At 38.2% G+C, this 13,753-nt stretch overlaps 1 long non-coding RNA gene and 1 pseudogene across 2 annotated transcripts; both read right to left on the minus strand.

Moving 5' to 3' along the window:
• LOC127150139 (pyruvate kinase 2, cytosolic-like) overlaps positions 1 to 13,753 on the minus strand; it is a 91,826-nt pseudogene that overhangs the window by 14,632 nt on the left and 63,441 nt on the right.
• LOC127150147 (uncharacterized) lies at positions 6,303 to 7,634 on the minus strand. 2 transcript variants are annotated; one of them, XR_007822151.1, is made up of 3 exons: positions 7,214 to 7,634; positions 7,075 to 7,133; positions 6,303 to 6,494 (listed from the first exon to the last, which is right to left on the minus strand). It is a non-coding gene; the product is annotated as an uncharacterized LOC127150147 (long non-coding RNA). The 2 variants fall into 2 exon arrangements; XR_007822152.1 differs by having other exon boundaries at positions 7,075 to 7,634.

Here is a 13,753-nt window from a genome sequence, read left to right on the forward strand (position 1 = left end):
ATTAGAACAATATAGATAAAAACTGAAAAGTGAAAAAAAAAGAAATTTTTTTTTTTTGGGTATCTTTCTTTTTCAACCATTCTTATTTAAAAAGATCCATATTTGTAGTAACTTCTAAGTTTCACTTTCGATTAACTTTTCACTCTTTATTCTCTTTCTTTTTTCATTATTTTATGAAGTTAATTTACGAAAGATAGCAAAATTATTATCTAAGAGAAAATAACAATTTATACTTCTAAGTTTTGAGGTTGTATAAAATTAAAACTCCCAAATAAATAATTGTATCAATTTAAAGTTTAAACTTTCATAATAGTATCATTTACGTTATCCTAAATTAAATTGGACTAATGTCATACTGCTTATAATTTTAGTTAATTAAATGTTTAGACTTTCTCAAGAGAATAGCTTACAACTTTCTTTATGTTACCTTTATGAAAAGTATCTATGACCTAATTCTCAAACATGTGTATACTTTTTTGATTAAATGTTAATTTTACAAAATGGGTGATTAAACTAAATGTATGGATAATTTCTAAATAAAAATTTGCCTAAGAATCTAAATTTATTGATTTACTAAAGGTTAGGAGTTTAATTAATACAATTGTAAGCTCTATCCAAGATTTTTTCAAACATAATATATTGAAAGGAGTAAATTAATATACTTAAGGAAAATTCAAATTTATTGGAAGAACCTTATCATTTTGAAATTTCGATTAATTAAGGTTTGGAATTTTTTTTTAAGTTAATAAGTATTTTTTTTATTTGGAAATAATTGGGGAAGTTTTTATTAAACTAAAGTTGGTTGGTTAAGGGAGAAATGTGGGGACCTAGTTGGGGTTAATAAGGAAAATTTCAAGAGATTTGGAGACATAGGAGGTGGTTGGTTTTCAAATTAATTAAAGGAAATAGAAAAAGAAAAAGAAGATAATTTTCTTATATAAAGCAGCTTTGGGACCCGTGTATAAGAAAAACAAAAAAAAAAGAGAGAGGAGCAATTAAAGTCCTTCTTGAAACCCTAGCCGCCGAAACCCTAGCCGCCGACCCACGCCACACGCCCAGCCGCGCCGGAGATTTCAAACCGAGTCAAGCCACCGCACGCCTAGGAAGAGCTACGCACGCCGCGCCGTGTCTGCAGCCGGAACTCGTCGCGCCGCTTCGATCTAAGGTAGAGCAGCCGAGCCGCGTCGCGTCGCTCCGATCAAGCGCTGAGGAGCCGCAGCTGATCCGTCAGCCAGCCGTGTCCGCAACGCCGTCGTTCACACGTCCAGCCACGTCGCGCCGCTTAGATCCGACGCAGCGCAGCCGGAACGTCCGTCAGCCAACCGTCGCGCCGTCGCGCCGTCGCGCCGACTGAAGTCCAGCAGCCAACGCCTCGCGCGCCTCCAGCCGTCGAACCCGAACCCGGAACCGCTCCACGCCCGCTCGCCCGAACCCGAAACCGAACCCGCGTCCGTGCCCACACGTGCCCAGCCCTCTCCGCGTGCCAGCCGCGCCGCGCCGCCTGCACTGCAAGCCGAGCCGCGCCTCTTGGCTGTCGCAAGCCGAGACGCACGCGCAAGATCCCTGCGCCAAGCCGAGCCGAGCCGATCCCTGTTTTCTTTCCAGCCGAGCCGCCAAGCCTAATTTGGCTCCTTCCACCTAATTTTTGGTAATTAAATTAATTATTTTGGCATTACCCAGTAAGACTCAATGTTTTGGACACTAATTAATTTAATTTAGGACTAAATTAAATTATTTTTCTTAAGGGACGTCTTGGACCAAGTAACTGCTGCAGCGTGGGATTTCTTCAGTAGGGGCTCGAGCACTGCAACCTCTTTCTAGGGTAAGTCATTTCAAATGAGTCTTGAACCGTTAGTCGTTGGTGACCTAATTACGAATTTTGGCGTATTAAACAGTTAGGACCTCGTCGCTTAGAAAGCATACTGCCTCGCGGTTAGGACTCGTCAAGTAAATCTCCAGGTAAGAGATTCTACTACTAGCTCCATGTTTAGAATTATGAGATCACGTATACCTTCAATTGTGCATGTTGAGGACTAGACTGCACGATGCATGAAATCAGTGATAGTATGATGCAAATGATGGTATGGTTATATTATAGCATGTTGTTGTGATAACGAGAACTATTATGGTTGTACGACGGGTGTCGAGATGGAGAGTGTAATGATGATTTATCTGTTATGTTATATGATGACGCCATGTGTATGTATACTGCGATTAGGGTACCTGTTAGCTTAACCTGTTAGAGTCGTACCTGCATGGGTGTCCTTCGGGATCACCACCTATTTAGGACTGTGCGGTCCGACGGGACACCAGTCTAGCATGGATATAGATATGACTTGAGTGACTCGACGGGGTCCTCGCATCCCGATTGTCCTAGGTGTCCCCCGGGGCACCGAAGACCAGAGTTACGTTCCTACGGGAGCGCATGTTGCACGTGTTCGGGAACGTGCCAGAGATTGGGTACCAGTTACAGGACTCTAACAGGAAGTTAACAGGCACCTAGTGGGACTAGTAGTGGGTCCCTTACTGAGTATTTTATACTCACTCTCTTCATGTCATGTTTTCAGGTAGAGGACGAGGCAAGGGCAAAGGCAAGCTGGCGAGCGACCCGAAGTGACCGTGGCGAGCCATAGGGACTTCTGCTTCCGCTTATTCTTGTTTTTGACTTCAGTACCTGAGTTTGAGTATTCTTCATTACTTACCATCTTTTTATGTAGATAGGGCCCGAGTAGGACTTTAGAACGCATTTCATTTTTTTGCATAACTACCTTGTTTGGATTTTCATAAATAAAATTCCTCAAACCTTATGCGTTTTACTAAATCTTATGACTTAAACCACTTGTTCTATATTTAGTAATGACTTCGATTCAGTATAAGGAGTTGGGTCGTTACAGTTGGTATCAGAGCACAGTGTTTTAGGTTCTGTAGACTGACCTACGATGTAAGTCATTGTTTTAATTTGGTTTTACTTCACCCTATGGCTATACGGTCCTTCGGCACTCGCCAGGTATGTCTAAAGCCTTGCTAATGTTAAGATTACAATTTTGCCTGAATAGACTAGACCTAGAGATAGGTGTGTTAAGTTCTCGTGGTGAAAAGTTTGTTGGTGAATTTTAGGGAGAATGCCGCCACGTAAAGGTGCACGTCGAGGAGGTGGTAGGGGAGGCAGAGGAGCCGGTCGTGGCCAGCCGGAGGCGCAACCTGCTGCACCGGCGGTCGACCCTAACGCACCGGTCACCCAGGCAGATCTCGCCGCGATGGAGCAGCGTTATCAGGACATGCTGCAAGCTGCTTTGGCGCCTTTCCTCGCCGCCCAGCAGAACCAGGCCGCCCCTGTTCAGGCCCAGGCCGTCGTTCCTCCAGCCCGATGGGTCTTATAATAAGTAAGTCTATAAAAGTCAGTAATCTTGTAACTTAGATCTTGATCTTAAAGTCCTTCAATCTTGAAACTCTTCATAAGTGAAAAACTATAATGGGTCTTATAATCTTGAAAGAGTGAATTTTCTTAGAATTGGCTCTCTTATGCAAGTAATAGTGACAAACATCCTATACTTTGCAATGCAGTCTTACTCAGATGGACGATACTTGGACTTCGATAAAGAAAGCTAGTCTCCCCTATATATTAAATTAGGGGAGACTACCCAATATGGTCTTTGATAAAAATAGGAAAACTCCTGTTAAATTCATTTTACGAGCAAAACTAATGATTATTAGATATCTTACAACTTAGTCACTTCCAAAATAAAGATTTTGACTTGTTAGTTGAATAATCCTCTTGTTCTCTATTTCAACGTCTCAAGCACAACATATTTTAATTCCTCTTCTCATGAATAAGAGATGGAGATTTGAAATCCAACCTTAATTTGATGTCAAAGTCTTCAATAATATCATATATTTTCTTTCATGTTAGACAAATAGGGAGGATAAATATAATATTGAAAAAGCATTTAAACCAATAATCCATTTTATTTTGGAGAATAGAACACATGCGACTGTCAAGATGTCATCCAATTCAACAAGACATTAAAAGGTGTGCCTGTTATAAAGGTCTTGCCCTATTCCAATAGAAAATAATCTCCGATTTCTCTTGCAGTCTTAGGTAGTTCTTTTTTCCAATTGAGATGCTCCAAATTTTGCAAGAAGGGAGAAACCAACTCATCAGATTGAATTGCACTACTAAAGACGATAGGGTCAAATGCTTTGTTGTCATTTCTTTGCTTCATTTATTTGACTTTTCCTCTTCATAGATCACCTGTTTAAATGATGGTAGTGACACATGGCTGATAATGCTCTACCTCGAGCTGACCTCATGCACTTCATCTTTTCATTTAGTGGGATTGCTTTTAATGATGCTAACTTCTACTTCTGCATCCTTTGTAATCCTTTCTCTTTTAAAATTCGCTTACAAGTCTTTCTCTCATTGTCATAATGTAAAGGGTATTTTATAGTAGTATGTAGCATTCATAACACTTATAAAACACTAGTGACATTAATATCCTTACTCAATCAACTGAAGGTTGCCCCTGATCGACTATCTTTACATCTTTAGGCATATTCCTTAAAAGTGTCCAATGCCTCATTTTTTATAAATTGGAGATTAAAACGGTATTAAGCCAAATTAATAATTTCCTTGTGCTATTTCAAGACTTGTGCACTTGAGAGATATCCAACTACATGTACCAATGAGTAACTGAGCCAATTAGCCTATCTTTTTATGAACAACTAATTGGCGCACTAGAACATCTCAACTAGGTTGACACCTTCGTAGCACCCTCATCATACCTCATACCTAATAAAGAATACATTCCTTATCACGAGATCACATAGTATTAAATTAGGTGTTCTTGAAAGTGGAGAAAAAATTTGTCATCCTGGAAGTGGACCGACATCCTTCAGTCGTACATGATGAAATGACTGTTAAGGTAGTCGCCCCCATTATACTTTCCAAATTTTGGCATCTTCAACTTGGGTGGAGTAACGAATGACATCTAAGACTAGACATAGTTGTGTCACCTCAATGTCTTCATAAATGTTCTTTTCCTCTATTATACACAATCTTTCTTCTAGAAACTTTGGTATAATCTTCCTTCGAGATTTGTGTCTTCAAAGGTCTTCTTATCGATATTCTCATTTGTTGTAGAGACTAAGTCATTCAAATGGCTTGTTTATGGTGGAGCTTGACCACAATCTTGTATCAGGTATGCCGTCCAGTCTACCAATGACAAACCTAATAGCTTTTTAAAAGTAAGAGCATGTGGGTGAGGAGAAACATCATCGGGAGCTTGGTTCTAAACCAATTTCACTTGTTTGAATGCCCCTGCTACTGGTCTATCTTTAACTTAAGTGAGGGACTTTAAAACCTTTGCTACTTGTCCTTTTAACACTTTGACACATCCTTTCTGATTACTTGCACTTGGTTGGGGAACTCTTCCATGACTTCGACCAATAATGAATGAGGGGTGAAATCTTTTGAACTATTTGTAAAAACTTTGACTATTTTAATCTTTCTAAAGAGAGAGAATGGTAAAATTATTTGAAGTTATTTACTAGCGTGAGATTTACGCATGTGAAATTTCATCTACAATGCAACAATCATCATTCTAAAGTGAATAAAATTTACTAATATTTTCAAGAAGAAATAGTTAAATGCTATGACTAATGAGATTTTTAAACAAAATACTAGCCAACAGTTTATAACATACATACAAGTACTGTTTATAAACATATGATTGTAATGCATCATGATGAAATGACTCTTAGTGTTAGATCGTGCAAGTAAAAAGATATAATGATGGAATAAGAGCATAGTATAATACTATCCATGATATATTTTTTTTTCTAACAAAAACTTTTCCTTTTGGTGCAAACTTCCACTCTTTATTTTATAGTTGCAAAAAGTCAATAACATTAAAACATTAGTAGTTATTTATTAAATAAGACAAAAAAAAACTTAATAATAGTGTAACTTCTTATAAAGAAATCACAATTTTTAACGAGATAAAATGGATAACAATGTGGTTATATGAGATAAAAAAAAGTTAATACACAAAACTGACAAAAGTTTTACGAAACCATCTAAATTAATTATTTACTCTAAACATATAGTGATTTAAGAGCTTCTCTCTTTTGATTAATTAGTCAAATTTGTTGGCTGTGATCAAGTATGTAACGACCCAACTCCTTATACTAAGTCGAAGCCATTACTAATTTAAAAGATAAATAAAATTTGTAAAATTTAGGTAAAAATAAAACAAAACCTCAAAATTTTCATTTAAAAGCATAAACAAATGTGATTAGAGATAAGTACAAAAATAAAATCTTAACTTGGGCCCTATCTAGTTTTAAAGAAATAAAATAACAAATAAAGAATAAAATAAAATGCAAACATTAAAATCTGAACTATGACATAAAGCGGAAGCAAAAGATCCCTATGGCTCGCCACGATCACTTCTGGTCACTCGCCAGCTTGCCTTTGCTCTTATCTCTGCCTCTGACTGAAAAATAGAAATGGAAAGAGTGAGTTTAAAATACTCAGTAAGGGGCCCACTACTAGTCCTGCTAGGTGCCTGTTAACTTCCTATTAGAGTCCTGAAAAGTGGTACCCAAGAACTGGCACGTTCCCGAACACGTGCAACATGTGATCTTGGAGGAACATAACTGGTCTTCGGTGATCCTAAAGGAACACTTAGGATAAACTGGTTTGTAGTGTACCCGGAGGAAACACTGGGCTGCGAGCGATCCCGTCGAATCACTCGAATCATGTCTATGTTAATGCCAGACCGACGATCCCATCGGACTGCGGAGTCCTAAAAAGGTGGTGATCCAGAAGGACACCCATGCAGGTACGACTCTAATAGGATAAGCTAACATACACCCTAACCATAACATACACGTAACAAATCATCATCACATCATCAAGTCATACCATATCATCATGTCATATCATGTCATCATGTCATATCATATCATCATTAAATTGTCATGCCGTTATGCAATCTAATCATCAATATACATAACTAAAAATACATGCGATCTCTTAATTCCACTCGTAGGTCTAGTAGTAGAATCTCTTACCTGGAGATTAGATCAATCAAAATTTAACAGTAAAATCACGCCTTCCAAGCAGCGATGTCCTAAATAGTTATAAAAACTAAATTTAATAATTTAACCTTTAAAGAATTAAGGGTCCAAAAATCCATTTGAAGTAACTTACCCAAGATCAAGGCCTAACTCGGTTTAGACTTAGTTGGACAAATTCCCAGCTCGGCTTCCAGTTAACTATAGTCAATTTAATCCAACAATTAACTTAGTTAAGGTCAAAATAAACCTTAGCTGGGTAGACTAAACCAAATCAAGCATACCAAGGCTTACCAAGAAAAATGGGTCAAAAATAGGGTTAAAAGAAGCTTGGCAGCTCAACTGGCTTGACTGGAGGGGGAAAACCGACTGGCAGCTCAGCTGGAAGAAGGGACTGGCTAGTCGACTCAGCTAAGGACTCGCGTGTGGCTCCACTCGGGTAGACTCTAGGCACGACTCAGCAAAACAACACGCGTGCGGCTCGACTTGACACTTGCGGGCGGTTGGAGGCACAACTCGCACACGTGGCTCGAACGGCTCAGGCGGCTGTTGTCAGGTTGACTCGGGTTACGCCTGCTGATGGTTCGTTGACAGATAAGACCAACGACGAAGACGGCGACGATGTTGCTACTCCAAGCCGGACGACTCGATTCGCTACGAACGACTGAAGACGGAGGCGATGGTTGACGGAGCGTTGTCGTGCGTGATGTGCTCTACGTGACGGCTGACGCTTGCGCACGGTTCGACTATGGCGGCAGCGCGACTTCAAACGACGGAGGCGACGCGCCTGATGAAGCCGATCAGCTCGGACTGACGGCGGTTGCGGCGACGGTGGCAGTTTGCAAGAGGGGGTGGCGACGGCGGGATTGGGGTTAGGGTTTTCTCCTTTTCTTTCCTTTTTTTTTTCCAATGAAGGAGATAACACAACTTCCTATGCCATATTTAAACAAAATAATAGCATTAATTATTATTTTTCTTTTTCTTTTCCTCTTTCTCCAGACTCAACCAAATAAAACAAATTTTCTCTCCTCATTTAAAACCCACCAAATCTCCCTTTTTATCTTCTTTTTTTCCCAAATAAATCACATAATCTCTCTTCTCAACCAACCAATCATCTTTATCTTATCAAACTATATTTTCATAAATCATTACATTATTCTCACAATACAATTATTAAGTCCTTACGTCCAAAAATATCCCCAAACATACATAACCAAAACAAATTAAACATAAATTTCAACTTAACAAAAATTTGATATTTTCAATTATTCAATAGAATCAAATCTCCATAAGATAAAATCTTCAACATTTAAATAACACCCAAAATCTCAAAATTATACTTAAGATAATAAAATTAAATTCCTAAATTTTGGGGCGTTACAAAGTAAAATGTCAAATTTACTTTAAGAAAATTGAAAAAAAAAAGTGAAATCTTTTCATTATTTTCTTTGATTGATTTTTTACTTGGAAATATTTGCCTCTTTTAATATAACTTTCAAAATATTAAAACTTTATAAAAAAGATAATATGCACGTTGTTTCACACAAATAAATTGAAGAAACAAAAATGAAAGTTATAGGTTTTTTTTTACCAATTTTTTTTTTTATACTTTGATCATATTTTTTAGCATTTCAAATAATCGTTCTCAAAATTTTAATTTTTAAGGCTAATGTTATTTAATTCTAACATGTGTTTTCTTTAATCTATTTTCGCTTGCTCTGCAGTCCTATACATTTCCATTATCTTACCTAGCCTCGTCTTTCATATGATGAAAGCGATAGCTTTCTAGTAGTCTAGTCCAAAAAGATTTGGATGCCCGACCTAGCAATTTAATCAGATATTCTGATATAAAGTAGTCTTCCAAAACCGAGACAACAAGATAGAGAGAATCAACATATACTAATTTTGAAGGCTACCTTTATGGTTTAGTCTTCATTAGAAAAAGGAAGGTTGAGATCCTATTATTCCACATATTAGGATTACTCAATGGGTCTGGGTCTTTCACTAATGCTTTTCGTACTCATTTACTAGGAATGTTCGTTCTCTCATTTTGCCTTATCATTCTTCTACTCTATCGCTAGGCGGTGAGGCTATCCTACTTTATACTGAATTCTACTATTGAAAAGAATCTCTTTGCCCCTACCATGGAGGCTTCTATCCCGAGAAAGATTGGTCGAGTTTTGAGTGATCACTCTTCGTACTTCTTTTGATATGAGAAATACCTGTCTCGTGAGGATAGACTTTCTCAATTGGATCATGTCTTCCAGACTTGGTGAAGCCTATTGCAGCTTTGCACCCTAGAGTGGGATTCGAAAGAGAGAATTCTAACTCCGCCTGCCTATTCACATAGTGGAAATTTTCATGGATTTAACCTCAAACCTCTTTGAGATGGGATGGGCACTTGACCTTTCGTCTCGAGTTTCCAATTTTAGTCTCTCATCCATTACAAAAAGGAAGAAATCAAGAACCTAAATAACCTATGGAAGAAGACGAGAGAAGAAATAAAGAGCTCAATGAGAGGAGCGAAAGCAGCTCGACTATAAGGAGATGACATTTGATTATTGCTTGGATTATTCCTTATTTCTATATGAGTCCCACTGAAAGTCTCAAGGAAGAAAGATCAAGGGAGCGCAAATCTGACTCTGGTATAAAGTTCTTTTCTAGTCTTTGGATAACGAGAAGGAAGAAAAAAGAAATACAAGAGGGAGTGACGAATAGGGGGAATCAACTCATTCTACTAGGGAATTAGACTGGCACGAGAAGGAAATGAATTGGGCTTAGACAGAGGGCATATACATATACAAAATTAGATGTGGGGACGATAGAATAAGATAAGCGAGAAGAGAGAGAATGCTACCCTGAACTCACTCTTACAGACATGGGGAATTCCTAGCTCATGATCCGAGAGAGAGGTATTATAAATTCAAAGGATAAGACAGATTCAAGTTTTTGGCTTTCCATTTCCTCTAGAAGAACTTTCTACTCCATTCTTCCTCTCCCCTTCACAGATCGATTTTTATGGTCACCCAATCTGCCTATCTAACGAGAAAGGAGAGCAAAGTTGCCTAAGGAGAATTGGCTTGTCAGCCTAGCCGGCCTGGAAGTGAGCTCCCTACTCGCGAAGGCCCCATTCCCATGGTTCCCCTTATTCATTTTTTTTAAAAATAGATTTTCGGTCTCTTTATTTTTATTTTGGGATCTCCTCAATATTTCTAATTTTATTTCATAGAAATTCCCCTATTTCTACTAGAGGAAACCTGCAAAGGACAGAAATTTTCTGGTCTTGCACATTTAGTACATTGGCTAGCTATTGCTTTCTGTCTAAGCTAAGGGTGGAGGTAGGAGAGTAGTCCTTTTCTAGAGGAAGGAAAGGAATGAAATGAAAGGAGTAAAGACAAAAGGTAGGGGCTAAGAGGTTGATGGCTATTATGCCTCTTCCTCTTGAGAAGATTTGTCTTCTAGCTCAAAATAATCAGCTTAGGATTGCGTGGTATGTATATTTCTTATTCTTTTTTCCCCTAATCTATAACCATAGAAAAAGAATTCAAAAGCAGTTACGTGGGCCCTTTATATGTCATGAAGGCAATAGAAAGAAAGTCAAGCGGTGTCTACCCTATGGAAAAATTGTTAATTCCTTTAACTCCTATTCGAATTCGATTCTTGAAGAATGAGAGCTCTTAGTGAAATAGTGGTATGGTCTCAGTCTGACCAGGAAAATACAGCAAGTGTGAAGCTAGAGTGAGCTTTCTCTTTAGGTTGGAATCAGTACATCCTTAATATGTGAGGGGACGGTCTGGTCGTATTGCCTTCTAGTTCCTTCTTCCTTTCAACTCCTGCTTCTTTCTTCATTCACTTTTTTTGCAGCCAATTCGAGTACTTTTTCCTCTACTCCCCTATCCAGTTTCAGTCTTTTCCATATAATCTGGTCCAAGCTAGGAAATCAGCCAAGGTCCTTCTTCATCTTCATCTTTTTTTTTTTCCGTCTTCGTCAAAATAGATTATCACCTTTTTTTTCTTGGGTCAGCCAAGTGAGACTTGTGTATCAGTCCTTCGCCCTTTCTTAGCCAGCAAATACAACACCACACACTTTGAACGACTGTATGAGTGGGATCATAGGTTGACTTAGAAAGGTTTACCTTTTTTTTCAAAGGAAGAGAGAAAGAGATCGCCAATACAATAACTTGCTTTTACTAATAAAGAACTGGTAGTCAACTGAATTTTTCTCTTTCTGGCGGAGTGATCTTTTTCTAAAAAAGGAAATGGTAGCCTAGCCTAGATTTAGGCTACCCGAGCTATTCTTCCCTTCCTCTTAGTTTACAGGTTTCCTTTCGTCTTTCCAAATTGAGATTGGCTTGGTACTTTGCAATCTCAAGATATTTGGTCAAGATCTTTTACCTATTCTCGTGATAGATAAGGCATCTTTTGGCTACAGTCTTCAGCCTCGAACCAATAGAATATTTTTTTCTCACGGGCATCATATTGATTTTCTTCCACAATCCTATTTTCTCAGTCTTCTTCTTAGCCCCACCTGTGATTTTCCTTCTGACTTCTCAGCCAATCCTTTTCAAATATTTTAAAATAAGGAAGTAGAATGTCCGCAAGCCATTGCAAGCCTGGGCAAGGTATCCTATTCACCTAGGACAAAGCGGAGGCATTAAGCAGCCTTGTATGAGGCAAGTTGGACTAGGGATTAGATAGTTGCAAGAGTCAAAGGGGACTTGAGATATCCCATGACATGCCTCATCTCTCCTAAGTCAGGAGTATTCCGCTATCTTACTATATCACCTTCCAAGACAAAGCATATTGGGTATTATTAGCATATGCTCGATCTATTAGATATATCTTAATAGAATAGACGCATATATCAGAGTAATAACCATCTCCTTGACTAATCATTAGGAGTCAGAAAAAGGGCATAGAGAGTAGAAAAATCCCAAGGCAAAGCCAAGATGTCGTGAATAGAGATTTTAGGTAAAGTATCAGAAAAAAGAAGTCTAGATGTGGAAGATGAAAGAGAAAAAAGAATGAAAGAAGGTAGAGAGACCAAAGAGGCAAATTCTTAGGAGATTTTGAGCATAAGAAGAATGAGAAAGAAGATAGAGAATCATAGGTAAATATAAACACTTTGGCTTTGATTCCTTTCTCCTTCCTCTAACTACAATCTTCTAAATATCAAAATTAGATTCTTTGCCAGTTACCAAAGATCTATTCCTAAACGAATTGATTGAGTCTAGAAGTATGGAAATTCATGAGGTTTTGACTTTATCTAGATACCATTGAAGGATCAAATAGTTAAGAATTAATATATTCCCACTACGGAAAAGAAAACCTCATTCCATTTTGATATAATACCTTACCAGATGATACAAATATCATGATTCCTATCTCTCATTCAAATCTTTTGAATCATAGCAGATAAGTAGGAAGATTTAGTGAGGCATAGCCTTGCCAAGGATACCAATTGGAGAATCGTCTTGATTCCTTTTATAGTAATCTTCAAGAAATGGGAAGGGTAGATATATTATAGAGGATTGACTTAAAGAATGAATTCATTCTAATTCCATCTTCTTAAATTCTTTTAGCCTTGTTCATTATTTTTTGAATCTACCTATCATTTCTAATAATGGATATAATAAGATAGCCTTGCCAAGGATATCATTTCTAGATTTTTGACAGTGTCATGCCCTTCGGCCGTAATAAGGTAGGTGCGGCTTACTAAAGCAAAGGGCAGACACCAATGAGAGTATTCTCAAGTTCTGTGAGTGAGGAGAGGGGGACAAAGTAGCGAGACTAAAAGGAGAGGGTCATGTGCCTGCATTAGGAATTGAGTGCTTTACGAATTCCTTCAACAACTCAAAGCTAGTCTTCTTGAGCAGTTGAATAGCCTTCACCTATCTTAATGGAATAGTTTCCAATCTTGACAAAGAGCTCTCACTGGTCTAAGATGAGAAAAGTGAAGGAAATGGAAATCCAGACTCCTAATCAACTCAGATTGGGAAGATCATTTGCAGGACGTCACCATGAAAAAAGTAGGACCACATTCGCTTTTGATCATGACCTCATTCTTCTTTTCTATTAAGAAGAACTTTCGATACCCTTCTCTTTCGAAAATGGGTGTGTCCCTATCGAAATCTAGAATGAAGCAAAAGAATGCAAGACTTTCTATCATTAGATATTTCCAAATTCTTAGAGGAAAAACTCTCGCTTGGAAATAGCGAGAAGAGGAATGAAATAACGATACTAGAAAAGGTATTAGAATGAAAGAGAGTTTCCCACGGAGCAGTTATCTCGCTTTCTATCTTTCTTCAGAGTCTATCCTTTCATCTGCTGACATTCTGCCTGAATCTTTGGTTGAAAGAATCGACATTAAAAGGCAAACTTTCCGTCGCTTCGCTTCGTGCCTTGCTTATCCTTTTTCTATACTGCATGCTGGCCAATCATAGATAGTAGTCACTTATTTCATTCTGGCTAATTAAACTACCATGGACGTGTTCAAACTACTAAAGCTCGTAGGAATAGTTCAAGAAGCGTATGTTTGGAGTCCTTTCGCTTGAAACTCAAGGGCTCCTTCAAGAATAAGGAATAAGTCATTTCGCTTGAAACTCCTAGCGAAGTCTCTCCTTTATGTTTGGAGTCGAGTTATTTCAAAAAAGAAAGGGCTCCCACCTAATAAGGA

This window comes from Cucumis melo, chromosome 1, assembly GCF_025177605.1.
Source record: "Cucumis melo cultivar AY chromosome 1, USDA_Cmelo_AY_1.0, whole genome shotgun sequence".
In the NCBI taxonomy this organism is placed as follows: Eukaryota; Viridiplantae; Streptophyta; class Magnoliopsida; order Cucurbitales; family Cucurbitaceae; genus Cucumis; species Cucumis melo.